The sequence below is a fragment of the Giraffa tippelskirchi genome, chromosome 11, assembly GCF_054371585.1.
Source record: "Giraffa tippelskirchi isolate mGirTip1 chromosome 11, T2T-mGirTip1v1.2.pri, whole genome shotgun sequence".
Taxonomy (NCBI): Eukaryota; Metazoa; Chordata; class Mammalia; order Artiodactyla; family Giraffidae; genus Giraffa; species Giraffa tippelskirchi.
In genome coordinates this window covers 102,046,865-102,064,523 of record NC_137285.1, presented here as the reverse complement: position 1 = coordinate 102,064,523, position 17,659 = coordinate 102,046,865, and the positions used below count along the sequence as shown (strand labels likewise).

Sequence of the window (17,659 nt, the reverse complement as noted above, 5' to 3'; positions counted from 1 at the left end):
CCTACCTAAGGGTGGAGACATAATTTTCACAGTGTCCAGGTTCCATCTCAGCCTTCCAAGGCCTATGAGAATGTTACATGACTACTCCATGCCAAAGCTGCTGGCTCCTTGGTGTGGCTGGGTGCCTGGCCCATGGCTGGAGGCCAGTGGCCCAGAGCCCAGGGAAGCCAGCTGGTGACAGAATAGAGCTGTCCTGGCTTTGGACAGGCAAACTGGTGTGTTCTGATCCAGCCTATGATCCCTGCAGGACCTCCTCTTGGATATATTTAGCTCAGCCAAGAGGTAAGAAGGGTGGTCTGGCTCTGCTGAGAGGGTCCCCTTGCTCTGTTTCCCTTGCCTCTGGGAATCTGAGGGCCCAGCCTCTTTGCAGGGGGAATCTGAGCTAAGCGACCTGGCCAAGATTAATTTCACTTCCCTCAGATCCTGCAGTCAGTGGGCCTGGGGTGGTTAGGAATCCATGGATCAGAGTCAGCCTTTGACTTCCATCCTTGGACTAAAGCTGGGGATGGGGCCATTAGATGAATACAGGAGTGACTAGTGGACAGGCCAAGCTTATTCCTTTGACCCATGTAGGAGAGAACACACTGCCATGGTCCACCTCAAATTCTTTTTGGAACACAACAGGTTATGATAAACAACCAACGAGTCAGCCAACCAACCAATCAATCGTGAAAATTTGACCAGAAGCTAAAATAGAATATCCCATAGGAAGGAGCCCCAGGTGCCAGGTGCCCAGTGAGGACAGGACTTGGGCATCTCTCTTTATGGGGCAGCAGGATACTTGAGAGTGAAAGTGAAAGTTGCTTAGTCATGTCCGACTCTTTGCGACCCCATGGACTATACAGTCCATGGAATTCTCCAGGCCAGAGTACTGGAGTGGGTAGCTTTTTCCTTCTACAGAGGATCTTCCCAACCCATGGATCAAACCCAGGTCTCTCGCATTGCAGGCAGATTCTTTACCATGAGCCACAAGGGAAGCCCTTGAGAGACTGGGTGTCAAAGGTTCCCATACTGTTTACCTATGAGGATAATTGTTTTGGATCCAAGGCTAGAAATGAATTCATATGGATACTTAAAAAAAATAGATCAGAAAAAGAGAATGATGACACTATAGTCATGTGTGTGTTGTTGGGGGGGTGACTGGCGAGGGGTAGGGGAGCACATACTTAGAGCCCAATGCAGCAGGTTTGTCACTTGACTGACTGTAGGTTGCTGCTTTGTTGTTGTTCAGTCGCTAAGTCCTATCTGACTCTGTGACCCCATGGACTGTAGTACGTCAAACTTTCCTGTCCTTCACTATCTCCTGGAGTTTCCTCAGACTCTCATGCATTGAGTCAGTGATGCTATTTAACCATCTCTTCCTCTGTCGTCCCCTTCTCCTTTTGCCTTCAATCTTTCCCAGCATCAGGGTCTTTTACAATGAGCTGGCTCTTCGCATCTGGTAGCCAAAGTATTGGAGCTTCACCTTCAGCATCAGTCCTTCCAAAGAATATTCAGGACTGATTTCCTTTAGGATTGACTGGTTTGACCTCCTTGCTGTCCAAGAGACTCTCAAGAGCCTTCTCCAGCACCACAATTCAGAAGCATCAATTCTTGCCTCTCTGAACCCTGGTTCCTCCCCTCAAGAAGCTGAATTCTTCATCTTCTTGGCCTTTTCCTTTTCTGTTCACTTAGAAGTTTCCCCCGGTAGACTGAATTTTTAGGGGAAGGACTCCTCTCTCTTATTTTTTTTCCATGCCTTTGTATCCCAAGGGACTGGTCCCAAAGTAGAAACTCAATAAATGTTAGTCAAATGAATGTATAAACGTTTGAATAACAAAAATACCTGCTCTCTGGACCTCTCTCAGGATTATTGGGAGGATCAAATGAGATAATGCACATGAAAGCACTTTGTAAAATTGCAGAGCTCTATACAAATGCAAATCATTCACAGCTTTGGTGGAAATTATTATTCAGATTATTATTATTATTTTCACTGTGAAGGAGGACAGGAAGGAGGGGGCAACGGAGTCATCCCTAGTGGTGGAAGCCAAGCTCGGGCAGCCTGCGGTGGGCAGTGCTCTCAAGCCTGCCTGGGAGTCTCTTTAAATCCTCAACAGGGTGGGCCCCAGCTGAGCAGCTGCTGAGATTGGGGCAGAAGTTGCTGTTGGAACCCTGCCCATTGTGGAAACAGAAGCTACAAGCACATCATACCCTGAACAAAATGAATTAAACACCAAGCTCTAAATGCAAAAGGTTTTCTTTCTCTGTTGCGTCCAAAAAAACAAAACTAAGTGGAAAGGTGGTATGCCAGAAATGGGGTGATGGCAGAGAGAGACAGACACCCAGGGTACCTCAAAACTCGGAGTTCAACCCACCTCCCTAGGCTGAACTCCTGTTTCCAGTGCTATTATCCCACCTCTTCCCCCACTGGCCTGTGAGAGGGAGGGCGAGCCGGCTGGGTAGCCAGGAGACTCAGAGCAAAGGCGTGATTGATAATTGGCGACTGTAATTCTATAATTCATCTCCCTGCACCGCAGTGAAATTAAAAGAGTTTAGGTTCCCAAGCATAATGATCATCAATTAAACGCCGGGGAGATTTAGTGTCCTCATTTGAATTTTGTTTTATTTATTTAAATGTGTCTCCTTTTGGGGGAGGGAGAGTGGGGATTGGGAGCCGGTGAGTGAGGGGCTGGGGCGGGCGGGAGGCCGCTACCGGGCAAGGAGGGTCTCCGAGGAGCTGGGTAGCTCAGGGCTGCCAGGGACGGCGGAGGGTGGAGCACGGGCCTCGGGGCGGCAGGCAGAGCGAGACAGGGGATCCATCATCCCCAGGCCTAATCAGTTAATGCTGATAAACTGCCAGCAATAACTGCCAATTGCGCCGCCGTTTGGAACTGCCAGTTCATTCATTTAGGGAGTGCGGCGGCACATCGGGGAAGCGCTCTGGCCCCCGCATCCTTTCTGTCTGTTCTCCGGGAGGAGATGCGGCAGCTGGTGGAGGCCGAGGACCGCCGCTGACTCCTGCGGAAAGGGAAAGGAGCCCTGGTCTGCTTCAGGGTGGCCCGGCCGGCTGCGGGATGGATCTGGTCCGGGCTGGCCCGCGGGCTACGCCGGCGGCCTGTTTCTTTCGGACCTGGCTGGCTGGTTTGCTGATGGCACCTGCCTGAAGAATGAACCTCGGAATAAGGGTGCTAAACCTCCGAAGCATCAAGCTCGGCTCTCCTCGCACAGGGCCAGAGCAGGAAGCCTCCGAAATCAGGGAGTTTCTCTCGGCCTTGTCTTACCCAACTGTGGGACTCGGTGTCCGACTCTGGAAAGGGGGCTACCCTCGGTGGCCTCTAGGGGTCCATCTAGCCCTGTGACTTTACCAAAGCTACTTTGCTGTGCTCTGGCCTAGAGGTGGGTGGATGCCACACCCACCACCGTCCGGCTTCCCACCCCGGAAAGTTTGGCATCCTACTCCCCTAACTCCCCCTCCCCCCGTTGCTGACCATTTTTTTCCTGGGTTGGTTTCTGCCGCAGTTTCCTGGCATACTCTGATTCCAGCTTCTCACTTGCAATCAAGAAACTAAAAATAGAGCATAAAGGAGCTCTCCAAGGGGGCTGGGGGTGGGGGTGGGGGTGGGTGGGCAGAGGATGAGGAAAGTGCTGGGTTCCTCCTGGGAATGAGATCTCATCAGCTCCACGGAGGGAGTTAGAAATCCAATCCAGACCATTGGCAAGGGGCGGGGGCGGGATGAGGAGCCTTCCTGATCACCGAGTGGGAAGCTTGAGAGAAAACCGGGTCGGTGCTCTTGCCGGGGGAGAGGGTGTCGGGGACAGGGTGGGTGGGCGTTTAGATCCTCAGGGTGTGGTCCATAGCTTGCCCTGCAGTGGTCGCCCCCTTCTCTGCGCTGAACAGGAGCTGAAATCCACAGGCCCCTGGGTGGGAGGCGTGGGCACCAGAAGAGCCTTGTGTTCTAACTCATCTGCCAGGAGGGGGCGCCCTATTCTATAGTTAACAAAGGCAGCTGGTACAAGCTGAGGCCGTGGAGGCTTGTGCGGACCGGTCGTCGTTGTCCTACAGGGCTTGTGGATAACAGGACCCTCGCCACGGATTTCCTGCTTGCGACCCCGGGAATGATGTCTTTCCAATGATAAGGAATGGCTGTGGTCAAGCTTGACGTGCCAAGATGGGCAACATGGAAGCGCTGGGGCTCTGCGGGGAGAGCAGACTGAGAGGGGGTCTGGTTTCTCAGAGAGCAGGTCCCAGACCACAGGAGAGCCCTTCCTGTTGGTGGGTGGAGGGATGGGAAGGCTGATTCCAGAATCTGGAGCCCTCGGCTGTATCCCAGCCCTGGGCTGCCTTGGGCGCGTCACTTGTTCCTCTGAGCCTCAGTTTCTCCTTCCGTTTCGCAAGAGGTATTGTGCCAAAGCTCTGGGGGGTGGTGCGGTGTTCTGCACACACCAGGGACAGGAGTTACAGCTTTCATCTCTTAGACAAGAAAGCAGTCCGCAGTCTAGCTTTATATTCTAAGGCGGATCACCCGGGGGAGAACTTTTATTTCCACCCTGTCTGGTGCTGTCTCCTGGGTTCCTTTCTCACTCTGGACTATCTTTAGGACCCATGGGGGAGGAAGAGAAATGGCTGATGTTAGAATCCAGAGACTTGCCATGTTTTTGTACTGGTGATTCAAATCAAGATACTGTCTTTCAGTCTCCTCTCCGTCTGGCTGAACTCATTCCAGTTTCCTTACCGAGCCCATCTCCATCCAGAAAGAGTTGGTCCTTGAAAGTGTGGTGATTTCTCCTGAGCTGGGGAGATCCGGGCATACCTGGTTTTCTTCAGTCTCATCTGCAAGGCCATCTCCTTCTAGCTTCTGAAAGAGCCCTTCTCGTTGTCCCTTCCTCCAGGAAGGGAGGAAGCACCTCCAGGAAGGTGCTCTGGGTTGATCCGAGGAGAGATGAAGGTAACCCTAGTTCCCAGAGAAGCCCACCTCTCTTTATGGATCCATCATGTTTTGTCCTGTGCCCGGGTCAATCTTCTCTTCCCTGACTGGTCTGGTGTCAAGGGCTGTTTTGTGGCTCTCCACGAATGTCTTTGGCCTCTTGGGCAGATTGGATTGAGGAGCTCTGGGGGTCAGAAATGTGTTAGTCGCTCAGTCGTGTCCGACTTTTTGTGAGCCCGTGGACTGTAGCCCTCCAGTCTTTTCTGTTCATGGGATTCTCCAGGCAAGAATACTGGAGTGGATTGCCATGCCCTCCTCCAGGGGATCTTCCTGACCCAGGGATGGATCTCTTATGCCTCCTGCATTGGCAGGCAGGTTCTTTACCACTGCATCACCTGGGAAGCCCGACTAGGGGTCAAGGACTTGACAGTTTTGTGTGGAATCTGTAACAGCACCAAGCCCAAGTGGGCATGAAGCCCAACAAAGGCTTTTAAAAATTACCATGTGCTGTCCTTTCCTCTGATTACAAAAGGAATACATATTCATGGTCAAAAATTTGGAAAATACAGCAAAGCACAAAGAAAAAAAATTCATCCATATTCCACTAGCCGGAAGCAGCCACTATTAATATGGGAGGTGTGTCACCTCGCAGGCCTTCCCTTTCTCTCTGCTCTTTGTCTTTCAATGGGAATCTCATGCAGTAATACTTTTCTTTTTGTCACCTGCTTCATTATAGTGTGTGAGGAACATTTCCCCATGCAGCAAATGCCACACAGAAAGTGTAGCCAGGTGTTTGGGAACACTGGGAAGGTGGGGGGTGGGGGGGTCTCAGCACTGACAGATCCAGCTCCTCCCCCACTCCCAGTGAAGACAGAGGACCTTAAAATCCATTGGCTGGAGGGGTGGCCCAAGAGGCAGGGCAGTGTGCAACCCGCAGTATCCCTCGGTTGTCACCAGACAGTGCCAGGCTGATCCTGTAACCTCACCTGAGATCCCTTCCCAGCATCAGCTTTTTTCTTGCCTGGGTTCTTGCCTCAGACACAGCAGGCAAGCCGGGGGCAGGGAGCGGGCCACAGTGCCAGTCACTTGGAAGCTCAAAATAAGGCTAGAAATGTAAAGGGCTGCACCAGCAGTCACTTGGCATGAGGATGGAGCCCAGAGTCCTTTCTGCCCAATCATGTGCCTGAGAGATGGAGTAACAAGGGAGCCAGTCCTGTTTAACTGCAGAATTTCAGTTGAGCTAAGTAAGGTGTGCATCTGGTGCCTGCCGCCTCTCCAAATGCTGAACAAAGGGTTACAGGATCTTGGTTTGGAGACCCTGCCCAAACACACTGTCCTTCTAACTCAGCACAGCCCACTGACTCACCTTCTTTAATGCACCCTGAATTGGCAAAGCCTGTCTCCTTTCTACCTGTCTGGACTTTTTTTCCTCTTCAAACTCTGCTCAAGATGTCCTTCCTTTAATAACAACCTCCCAGGCATAACCCCAAACTCTGATTTAAGATGGCGGAGGAGAAGGATGTGAGCTCATCTTCCCCTGCGAGAACATCAAAATTGCAACTAGTTGCTGAACAACCATTGACAGGAGGATGTTGAAACCCACCAAAAAAAGATACCACGTCCAAGGACAAAAGTCACAATGAGGTGGTAGGAGGGGCACAATCATATTAAAATCAAACCCCATACCTGCCAGAGACACTTGGGGGGCACAAAATCTTGTGCATACCAGGACCCAGGGGAAAGAAGCAGTGACTCCCACAGACTGAGCCAGACTTGCCTGTGAGTGTTTGAGGGTCTCTTGCAGAGGTGTGGGAAAAGGAATAGATGATATACAGATGGCTGGCAAGCACATGAAAAGATGGTCAACGTAACTAATCAGAGAAATACAAACAAAACCCCAATGAGATATCACCTCACACCCAGATGGCCAGTGTCAAAAACAAAAAACCCAAGTGTTGAGGTGAACACAGAGAAAGGGGAACCCTCATGTACTTTTAGTGAGATTGTACAGTGGTCCAGTCACTATGGTGGTTTCCCAAAGTAAACAAGTTAACGTAAAACTACCATGTGATCCAGCAATTCCACTTTTCCACTTCTGGGTATACATCTAGAAGAATTGAAAGCTGGATCTCAAAGACATACTGGCACACCCACATTCACAGCAGGATTGTTCACAGTATCCATGAGGGAAGCAACTCATATTCACTGATGGGGGAACCACTGGCTGACCACCTCAGCCAGACCAGATGGGAACCACTTGCATGAGTTATCTTAAACAGGAGGTCCTGGTAAGGAATGTGGAACTGTTAATAAGCTATTACCAACCAGAAAATCCAGGAAAGATCAAAAGGAGAGAGGAGATGCCAGTCCACGTGTCCTACCAAACTCCAAAAATCCTTTTCACTGAAAAACATCTCTGCTTAGTGATGTATACACCACCAGGAGGGATCTCCGAGTCAGAATGATTGGCTGGAGGCAACCGAGAGACTAATAATCCCATCACTGTAAAACCCAAAATGTCAAGCCATGTGGCAGAGCAATTCTCCTTGATTCCCTTACCTTGCTGCTCTCTACGGAGAAGGCAATGGCACCCCACTCCAGTACTCTTGCCTGGAAAATCCCATGGATGGAGGAGCCTGGTAGGCTACAGTCCATGGGGTCGCTAAGAGTCGGACACAACTGAGCGACTTCACTTTCACTTTTCCCTTTCATGCTCTGGAGAAGGAAATGGCAACCCACTCCAGTATTCTTGCCTGGAGAATCCCAGGGACGGTGGAGCCTGGTAGGCTGCCGTCTATGGGGTCGCACAGAGTCGGACACGACTGAAGCGACTTAGCAGCAGCAGCAGCAGCTGCTCTCTACCTGGGTGCCCCTTCCCAATAAAATCTCTTGCTTTGTCAGCATGTGTGTCTCATCAGGCAATTCATTTCCAAGTGTTAGACAAGAGCCCATTCTTAGGCCCCTGAAGGGGTCCCCCTTCCTGCCACAGATGGAAGAATAGATAAGCAAAATGTGTTATAAACCTACAATTAAATATTACTCAGCCTTAAAAAGGGAGGAAATTCTGATACATGATATGTGGATGTTAAGTGACATAGCTAGTCACAAGGAGACAATTAAAGTATGATTCCACTTATGTGAGGTATCTAACGTAGTTAAATTCATAGAAACAGAATGGTGGTGGCCAGGGGCTTGGAGGTGAGGGAAACAGTTATTTTTTAATGCATATAGAGTTTTATAGTTTTGTAAGATGAATTGTTCCAGGGGTCTATTGCACACTAATGTAAAAAAAAACTTACTACTGAACTGTACACTTAAAAATGGTTACTATGATAAAATTTATGTTATTTTTTAACCATAACTGAAGGCTCTTCCTGCCTTCTCTGACCAGCCCAGCAAGAAAGAAGCTCTCCTTTAACAGAACCCTGAATGTGCTTACCTTTTCTCAGCTACCCTCTCAAACTGACCTGTTATGTTTTTATATGTTCACATTCCAGCTTCTTTTCAGATAAGTTTTTTTAAATTTTATTTTTTTATTTGTCTGTGCTGGATCTTTGTTGCTTCACAGGCTTTTTTTCTAGTTACTGCAAGCAGGGCTATTCTCTGATTGTGGTGTGCAGGCTTCTCACTGCCGTGGCTTCTCTCGCTGTGGAGCACAGGCTCCAGGGCACGTGGGCTTCAGGACTTGCAGCACGTGGGCTCAGTGGTTGTGGCTCCCAGGCTAGAGCACAGGCTTAGTAGTTGTGGCGCACGGGCTTACTGCAGCATGTGGGATCTTCCCGGATCAAAGGTCAAACCTGTGTCCCCCCTGCATTGGCAGGTGGATTCTTTACCACTGAGCCATCAGGGAAGCCCTCAGACAAATTCTCTGAAGGCAAGAATACAGTCTTTACCTCTTCATTTTTCCCCACAGAACCTAACACAGGGCCTCAAACCCAACCCAATTAATATTTGCCGATTGAACTGTCAGTTTCCTTAATAAAGTTTTGGACAGTGGGCAGGAGAGTGATGAGTAGAGGTGAGAGCAAACACAGAGGAGAAAAGCAGAAGAGAGTGCCTGGGTCAGAGGATGACGTCCATACATGGCCTGTGGATTGATTGTTTAGGCCGCTACATCTGTTCCCAGTGAATGTAAGTTCTTGCTTTGTTGTGAAAGAATTTGGAGATGAAGTGACAGGTAAGAAGTGGATTTATTTGGAGAGAAACACACTCCACAGACAGAGTGTAGGACATCTCAGAAGGTGCGTGAGAGAGAGCTTGGAAATATGATGTGCCTAGTTTTTATGGGCTGGGTAATTTCATAGGTTAATGAGTGTTATTCCAATTGTTTTGGGGAAGGGATGGAGATTTCCAGGAATTGGGCTACCACCCACTTTTTGGCCTCTTATGGTGGGCCTTGGAACTGTCATGGGTGAGTGTGTCATTTAGCATGCTTATGTATTATGAGTGTATGATGAGGCTCAAGGTCTGTCAGAAGTTGAATCTTTCACCATCTTGGTTCTAACTGGTTTTTGTCATGTGCTACGGCCATGTCATTCTTTAAAGGTTGTGCCCTGCCCGCTTCTCTCCTGTTTCACATCTATGCGTGGGTCAGCTTATGTGGCTTACACTAGTTTTATGTGTACACACCTACGAGATTGGGCGGAGGCGGGGGGGGGGGGGCGGGGGGGCGGGGGAGAGACCATGGGTCTCTAACCTTGAGTTAGACCTGAGCAAATGGTGTTCGGACTCTTCCAAAGGTTTCAAACTAAAAAATGTTGGCAGGTGTTAACCTGAACCACCTGGGACATGTACCTAATTTCACTTTTCTTTAGAATTCCTAGAGAAACAGATTCTTGACTCTCCTCGGGAACATGGATCAGTGTCTTAACAGCTCTTCTGCCGGGAAAGTTTCTCCTGACCCCCTCACCTCCATCCCTCTGGCCGCCATGTAAACTCCTCTACTGAAATGGAGAACACTCCTCTGCACCATATCCCTCATAGGCGCTTTTTCAAAAATTGAACTTTCACAGAATAAAGATCCCTCACATGAGGTATCTGTAATTTTCTCTTCGTAGGGTGGCTCCTCTGCTAAATTAATTATCTGGTTCTCTTGAAAAGCAATCTTTTCCCCCAGTTCATGTTCGTTTTTGACCTAACATGGCCATTCTTGGCCTTTTGAATGATTTGCTTCTAGCGGGGAATTAAATTTCCATAGCAACACCGGCAGCCATCTTGAAGGACTCTCCAGGCCGCGTTTCCATTCTCTGCCATCTCCAACACGGCTGGGTGTTTGCTTGCTTACAAGTCGTGTGTGTATTTTTTCTCATTTCAGTTGGGGTGGACAACAGCAGTGGCAACTCAGGCTACTAGTAGGATGAACAGAAAATTACATGAAGGAGCCTGCCTGCTTTTAGTTCCTGGGGGCCCTGAGCCCCCAAGGAAACATTGGTGTTTACTTTTTAGCTTCACAGCATTAAAAAAAAAAAAAAAAAACAGTGGGGATTAGAGGTTTTCATCTTATTTCTGAATCACCTGGGCCTTTTTCTGAAAGCAGGGCACCCTGCTAAGCTCGAAGCAGGAGAGAGGCCTGAAATCTAGCTTTGGGGATGTGTCTGTTTGTTTAAAGTTTTATTATTTATGCCTGTTTTTAAGTAAACCATTAGAAATGTGAGGATTTTTTTCCCCCCAAACACACCGTTCAGCTCCCTATCAGTAACTCTGAAAGGCACTTAGTTGACTGTGGAATCAATTCTTTATGCTGTAACATTCCGCGCAAGGCCCCTACTTCCCTGGCCTCAGCTTGCCTTCTCAGTCACAACTCCCTGATTGCCCCTTGGGCTGCTACCAAACAGGATATTAGCATGTTGTCAGAATACACCGGATACTTGGATACTTCGATCTGTCTGCCCTGTGCCTGTGAACTTTTTCCTTCTCCCACCCACCTGCTGAGGTTGCCCCTCCTTCAAGGCAGGGCTTCCCAAGTGGTGTGTAGTGAGGTGCTAATTCCCCTTAGCCCCGAGTTGCAGCCAGATGGGGCTGGGGCCACTGGAATCCTTCCTGGCCTGTGCTCCCATCCAAGGGCAGCCTTACCCACTTGTCCCAATGAGCCAGCCAGCTGATCCCATTTTCTGTTTGTGCCACATGGTGAAAAGCCTGGGAAGCTTTCTTTAAAGGCCAGCTCAATGCAATCTCCTTCAGAAACCCCCTTCCAGGCCCTCTGGTCAGAAGGCTCCACCCCTCCGCCAGATACGTCACCCAATCCTTATGGTTGACTTTGTATCTTAGTTACAATCCTTACAGTCTGCTCTGTATCATGGATGTTTAGTGCTTTTTATAGGCATCCTCTCTGTGTCCCTTCCCACAAGAGATTGGAAGAATCTTGCAATTTTTGTTTTTGTTTAGCTACACACAGTGATTTGTAAGGAGAAATATATGTTTGGTCTTCAATGCCTATTTTTAGCACAGAACTCCTAAAACCCTAGGAATTTGCTAGTGGTGGTACTAGTGGTAAAGTATCCTCCTGCTAATGCAGGTGATGCTCAAGAGACATGGATTCGATCCTGCATTGGGGAGATTCCGTGGAGTAGGAAATGGCAACCTACTCCAGGATTACTAGCCTGGAAAATCCCATGGATAGAAGAGCCTGGCTGCCTACAGTCCATGAGTTACAGAGTCAGACAGGACTAGGCACACAGTTGGAACTATGGATTGGAAACAGTGGTGTAGGTGTCTTTTGTTATGTTAATAGTGTTATGTTTGTTACGTTAATGGTGTTTAGAATGCCCCTAGGTCCTTCAGGGATAGGGGCTGGTTGCCAGAGGAACCAACCTGAGGGTTGGAACTTTCAGTTCTCCACCCCCACCTCCTGTGGAAAAAAGGGGCTGGAGGCTGAATCAACTGCCAATGACCAATAAATTAATCAATCATGCCCATGTAATAAAGCCTCTGTAAAAACCCAGAAGGATGGGGTTTGGACTTCCAGGTTGATGAAAACGTGGAAATTTGGGGAGTGTCTTGGCAGGAGAGGGCATGGATGCTCTGTGTCCTTTGCCATATCTTGCCCTGTGCATCTATCTCTTCTATCAGGCTGTTCCTGACTTGTACCCATTTATAATAAACTGGTAATCTAGTAAGTCAAATGTACTCTGAGCTCTGTGAGCCACTTTAGCGAACTAATCAGACTCAAGGAGGAGGTTGTGGCAAACTGATTTATAGCCTGTCAGTCAGAAGCACAGGTGCAACCTGGACTTTCAACTGGCTTCTCAACTGGGGAGTGTGTGTGTGTGTGTGTGTGTGTGTGTGTGTGTGTGTGTGTGATGGAGCCCTTAACCTGTGGATTCTTATGCTATCTCTGGGTAGATGGTGTCAGATGTGAGTTGAATTGTAGGACACCCAGCTGGTGTCTGAAGAGTCATTTGTTGAGGTACCATACCCCATTCCCATGTCGGATTTCGGGGAGCAGAACACAGAAGAGTCTAGGTCTTGTCCAGCAAGTATTTGGGGTTCTTTAAATGTCTGTCAATTTGAAATCTAGAGCTTCTGTAACCATAGCTTGTCTTCCTTGATATGCTGCTTTTGTTCTAATGACCCTACCAGTGTTCAAAATATTTTGGGAATTTCTTTCCTGGAATTACTCTCAGAGAAATTTTATGAGCCAAAGAATAAAACTAGTCTCTTTTCTGTAGACTCAAACAACGTGTATTTAATTTTCATTTTGTTGTCATTGTTAGTCAACAAATATTTATTGAGCCCCAGGCACCTAGTTGTTTTTTAAAATTTAATATAAACGACTTGTCTACCGTATTGGCAAGATTTGGCTCCAAATAAGTTTGATTTTTTTCCAGAAATCGAATCTACCCTCAAAACATTAAAGATTTACTACCTTGGAGCAGACTCACAACAATGAAAGCAAAGAATACAAAACAGCAAAAAAAAAAAAAAAAAGGAAAAAACCCAAACTTAAACCAAAACACAGTGAGTGGTAACACTGCTGGAATAAATGCAGAGACTCCAAAAGTATCAGCTTGCAAAGGACAGCATTAACTTGGATACCTAAGCTCTGGAGTGTTTGTTAAAAGGACTCAGTCTCCCTGGCTTATGTCACACCTCATTCTGGTATATGTCATTCACTAATGATGAGTCAATACAATGTGGTTAGATTATTCCATTTGAAGCCAATGGATGCAGTTTATGTCCCTGCTCTGTCGCCTACCAGCGGGGCTGCCTTGGGTAGTCATTTAAAGTGTCTGGTAATTTCTCACCTGTCTCATGGTGGATGGTGCCTACGTTACAGGGCTGTTGTAAAGAAGAATGTTGACTATTGCACCCAGATATTCTGATTTCAAAGAAAGCATCTATACATGTTTTGGATTATAAGTCTCCCCTGCCGCCCCCCAGAGAATAAAAGGACTGAGGAATAAACGTTGCCTTCAAACTTTTGGAGACTTAGATAAAGACTGGGCTTTAAGTTTTTCTCAGATTCCTCTGAAGAGAATAGGAGAAGCCTGGCATTTTGTTGCTATAGAAATGATACAGGCTGGATTTCATGAAGAACTTACCCTGAGGAGAAGGTTGGGTGAGGGAAATCATTTCTGGAGAAACAGCATCCTTGTTTGGCTGGATGCATGAAGGTGATGCCTGACTTCTTCCTGCACGGTAGCTATTTGGATGACAGTTGGACCTTCTTCTGAGTTGTGGGCCCTGCCTACCCCCAGCTATGCTCCTCTGGGCATTGGGAACTGGAGCCTGCTGGTCAAACCTCAACTTCCTCAAAAAGCTTTCCCAGAGAAACATGATTATGATGTAATAGAATTGGTCATGTCACACAAACCTACTCACTTAACTCTAGAGGTGGGTACCATAATGGCCCCATTTTATGGGTGAGGAAATAAAGGCCCAGAGAGGGAAGCAAATTGACCAAAGTTGCACAGCTAGTTAGTGGTGGAGCCAGGATTTGAGCCATCCTCATTTCCTAGCAGCCTCAGCACTCCTTGACTCTGCCCACTTTAAGAATTCAAAGATTAGTACAAATGAATTAATTACTTATCATATTCATTGTCCTCTTTCCACCAGTGTCTAGGCCTGGGGAGGTGAAGAATTTTTCTTTTTTATTAATTGCTGAATCCCTAGTACCTAGAATAGCAGAAGTGAGCATAAGAGATACTTAATAAATGTTTGTTGAATAAATGAACTTGTTAATACATTGTAATACATTAATGCATTTAATAAAATTTTTAATTGACGTATAGTTGATTTAAAATGTTGTGTTAGGAAAAAAATGTCTTAGTTTCTGGTGTATAGCAAAGTGATTCAGTTATACATATATATACATATTTTTTTCATTATTTTTGTTTTACAAGTGCATTGTTTTTTGTAAACCTTCCTTTATTTTTTTTAAAGCACGTTGTTTTTTAGGAGTTCTGACCTGTGTGCTCCTGAGATTCTGACAGCACTGCATTGCACAGCCCTGAATTTTAATCAGTGTTATTAATTAAGATACCAGCTCTAGTCTGGGGAAAGCATATTCTCCACCCAAAGCTCATTTTCTGTAGGTACTTTTCCCAGTTAGAGGTGATCAAAAGCCCCAGAAATCAACTTGTCTCGGAGTTGTCATGATAAATAAGCTCCACAGACATGATTTTCTGGTGTTTGTTAAATTGTTTTTAAGTTGAATGCCTATTGGTGGGAATGTGCTCACCTCTACCACAGTCCCTTATGCTACGGTTTAACAGTCACGCACTTTCCCTCTTGGTCCCTAGATGGAATCACATGCTTCAAGTCCTACCCCATCATTTTATAGTTGAGGAAACTGAGACCTGGAGAAGGGGTGACTTGCCCATGGTCATGTAACTGATAGAGCCTGGAATCGGGTACTCATTCCCACTGCCTGAAGCCAGTGCACTTCCTTCTGCACCAAGATGTGTGCCCTGGGCAGGAATGCCTTGTCTGAACAGGGATGAAAAGCAGATGTCATTAGTCCTAGGGATGGTGAGTTTGGGGAGGAGGGACGACAAGGGGAGTTGCATGGCGGGGGGCATCTCTCCTTGTCCTCCACTCCCACGTGGCCCCTGTGCTCACAGGCCACCCCTTCACATGATGGTATTTTCAACAAATGGGAGGGAAGCAGGTCTTTCTCTTTCCCTCTCCCCCCCAGCCACCATTGTAATTAGTTGTCAAAAATTTTTAGATGGAAGGGGGAATATTCAGGTCCTGATGAGATGATACAGCAAAGATTTCATTTCATCTTGAATTTGACATTAAACTTTAATAGTCTCAAGGACAAGAAGCCAAGAGATATCAGATGTAATGAGATAAAGCAAAGTTTCTCTGACAGCAAATTTGATCACAAATGGGCTCCGAGATTGCTTCTTTGATATAAATGAAACATAATTCATCTTCTAGAGCCCCGAATGGGCTTTCAGGCTAAGGATGAGGCTGGCATCTCTCTTGCCTGGTGCTGACAAGTGGCAGCACGGGCAGGAGGTAGAGATGTGGCTGGACCCTGTCCGAGCAGTTCAGCTGCTCTGTCTGGGAAGAGATGAACCAAGCAGCATGGGACCTGGAGGGCATGGGGGGTTCCAGCCGGGAACTGTGGACACCGTCTCCTCTGGGTTTTGAGTTGGGAGGTTCTCCTCGAACTCAGAAGGGCAACGAAGAGGGATGTCAAACAGGGCGGGCTTCCCTCGCAGGTCTGGATTTCGTGGGAAACTGTTCTTTTGATAATTTTCAAACTGGGTACTAAAGGTATCCAACAGTTTACTTACTTGATTTTTCTTTTTTCTTTTTCTTTTTTTTTTTTGCTTCTTTGCATTTCATACAGATGTTAGTTCCCTCACCAGGGATTGAACCCATGCCCCCTGCAGTGTAAGTACGGAGTCCTAACCGCTGGACTGCCAGGGAAGACCCCTAACACTTTATTTTTGAACACGCTGTCATGCTCCTCTGATAGGTCTTCCTGTCATAGTCCCTTCTTTCCTCACTTCCTACGGCAGCCTAAATTCAGATGTGCGTGCTTGCTAAGTCACTTCAGTCGTGTCTGAATCTTTGCAACCCTATGGACTGTAGCCTGCCAGGCTCCTCTGTCCATGGGGATTCTCCAGGCAAGAATACTGGAATGGGTTGCCCTTCTCCAGGAGATCTTCCCAACCCAAGGATCAAACCCGTGTCTCCTTTGGCTCCTGCACTGCAGGTGGATTCTTTACCGCTGAGACAGTGGGGAAGCCCTCATTCAGATGGTGTGATGCTAATTCAGGTGGTATGATGGAGGTGGGTGGAGGGTTCTAGCCTCCCAGTCTCCATCAACTCCCCACTGGTTTTCTTTTCTTTTTTAAAACTAAAAATAAATAAATAAATAAATCTGGCCATGCTGGGTCTTTGTGGCTGCATGTAGGCTCTCTCTAGTTGCGGTACATGGGCTTCTTTGTCGCAGTGGCTCCTTTCGTTGTGTAGCACGGGCTCTAGGATGCGGCTCAGTAGTTATGGAGCACAGGCTTGGTTGCCCCGCAGCATCCTCCCAGACAAGGGGTCAAACATATGTCCCCTGCATTGCAAGGTGGATTCTTAATCAGGAAGCCCCCCACTGATTTTCTTAATCTTGCATAAATTACCACGTTAATCCCTCCGGGCCTGCTCCCCACCTTTCAGCAAGATTACCGCCCTCAGCCGGCTTTGTGCAGACATTGCAGGTGCTGCTGTGTCAGCATCCTGGGTCTGATTGGGGGCCACTGCCATAGCCTCCCACCTCCAGCCTTTGCCCCTTCTGACCCCTCCTCCTCTGGTCACAAACCTGTAGATACTTTAGGACAGATGCCTTAACCTGATGCCCCAAGTGCCTTTTTAGCCCATCTATCACACCTGCTCTGAGCCCCTGCTTCTCATTGGGATGGGAGTGGGGAAGTGGAGGACCACACCCTCCTCCCTCTCTTGCTCCTGCGGGGCCCTCAGGAAGCCCTTTTCCTCCTGCGCAAACACCACTCACCCTCCTTCAATCTTGATGTCACATCTTCTGAGAACGCTGCCCTGCCCAGCTCTGCCAGAAGATAGCTCCCCTCCTCTGCGTTCCCGGGCTCCTGTAGGACTCAGGGTCTGTCTTCCCTGTTTTACTCTGTTCCTGCACCTATCTATCTCCTTTTCCAGCCCCTGAGTGCTTCAGGCCATGTCTCACTGATCTCTCTATGTCCCTGGGTATGTTGTGGTACCTGGCGTGAAGCAGGTAACCAGTGAGGATGTATTAGGTGAACGTGAATCCTGGCCCATGGCATGGCCTTCTGGGATGTGCCTGGCTCACTGTGGGGTTAAGAGAATCAGAATGCATGCACATATATCTATCCGCCCAGATGCAACAAATACACCAAGTATAGTTGTTGTTGTTCAATCACTAAGTCATGTCCAACTCTTTGCGACCCCATCGACTACAGCATGCCTGGCTTCCCTGTCCTTCATTTTCTCAGAGTTTACTCAAACTCATGTCTATCAAGTCAGTGATGCCATCCAACCATCTCATCCTCTGTCACCCTCTTCTCCTCTTGCCCTCACTCTTTCCCAGCATCAGGGTCTTTTCCAATGAGTCGGCTCTTCCCATCAGGTGGCCAAAGTATTGGAACTTCACCTTCAGCATCCGTCCTTCCAATGAACAGTCAGGGTTTATTTCCTTTAGGATTGGCTGTTTTGATCTCCTTGCTGTCCAAGGGACTCTCAGAAGTCTCCTCCAGCACCACAATTCAGAAGCATCAATTCTTCGGTGCTTGGCCTTCTTGATGGTCCAACTCTCA

The 17,659-nt window shown here is 47.8% G+C and overlaps 1 protein-coding gene and 2 long non-coding RNA genes across 4 annotated transcripts in view; 1 reads left to right on the top strand and 2 right to left on the bottom strand.

Annotated features, from left to right (window-relative positions):
- LOC145527946 (uncharacterized) overlaps window positions 1–13,659 on the bottom strand; it is a 47,395-nt gene extending 33,736 nt beyond the window's left edge. Inside the window, exon 1 of the long non-coding RNA XR_014070026.1 lies at window positions 13,448–13,659. This is a non-coding gene — a long non-coding RNA (uncharacterized LOC145527946). The remainder of the gene's footprint in view (window positions 1–13,447) is intronic.
- The window catches only part of BUD13 (BUD13 spliceosome associated protein), a 310,128-nt gene that overhangs the window by 261,624 nt on the left and 30,845 nt on the right, over window positions 1–17,659 (top strand). The gene's annotated exons all lie outside the window — the stretch shown is intronic.
- Window positions 2,884–3,548, bottom strand: LOC145527949 (uncharacterized). The gene is made up of 2 exons (XR_014070029.1): window positions 3,471–3,548; window positions 2,884–3,000 (listed from the first exon to the last, which is right to left on the bottom strand). It is a non-coding gene; the product is annotated as an uncharacterized LOC145527949 (long non-coding RNA).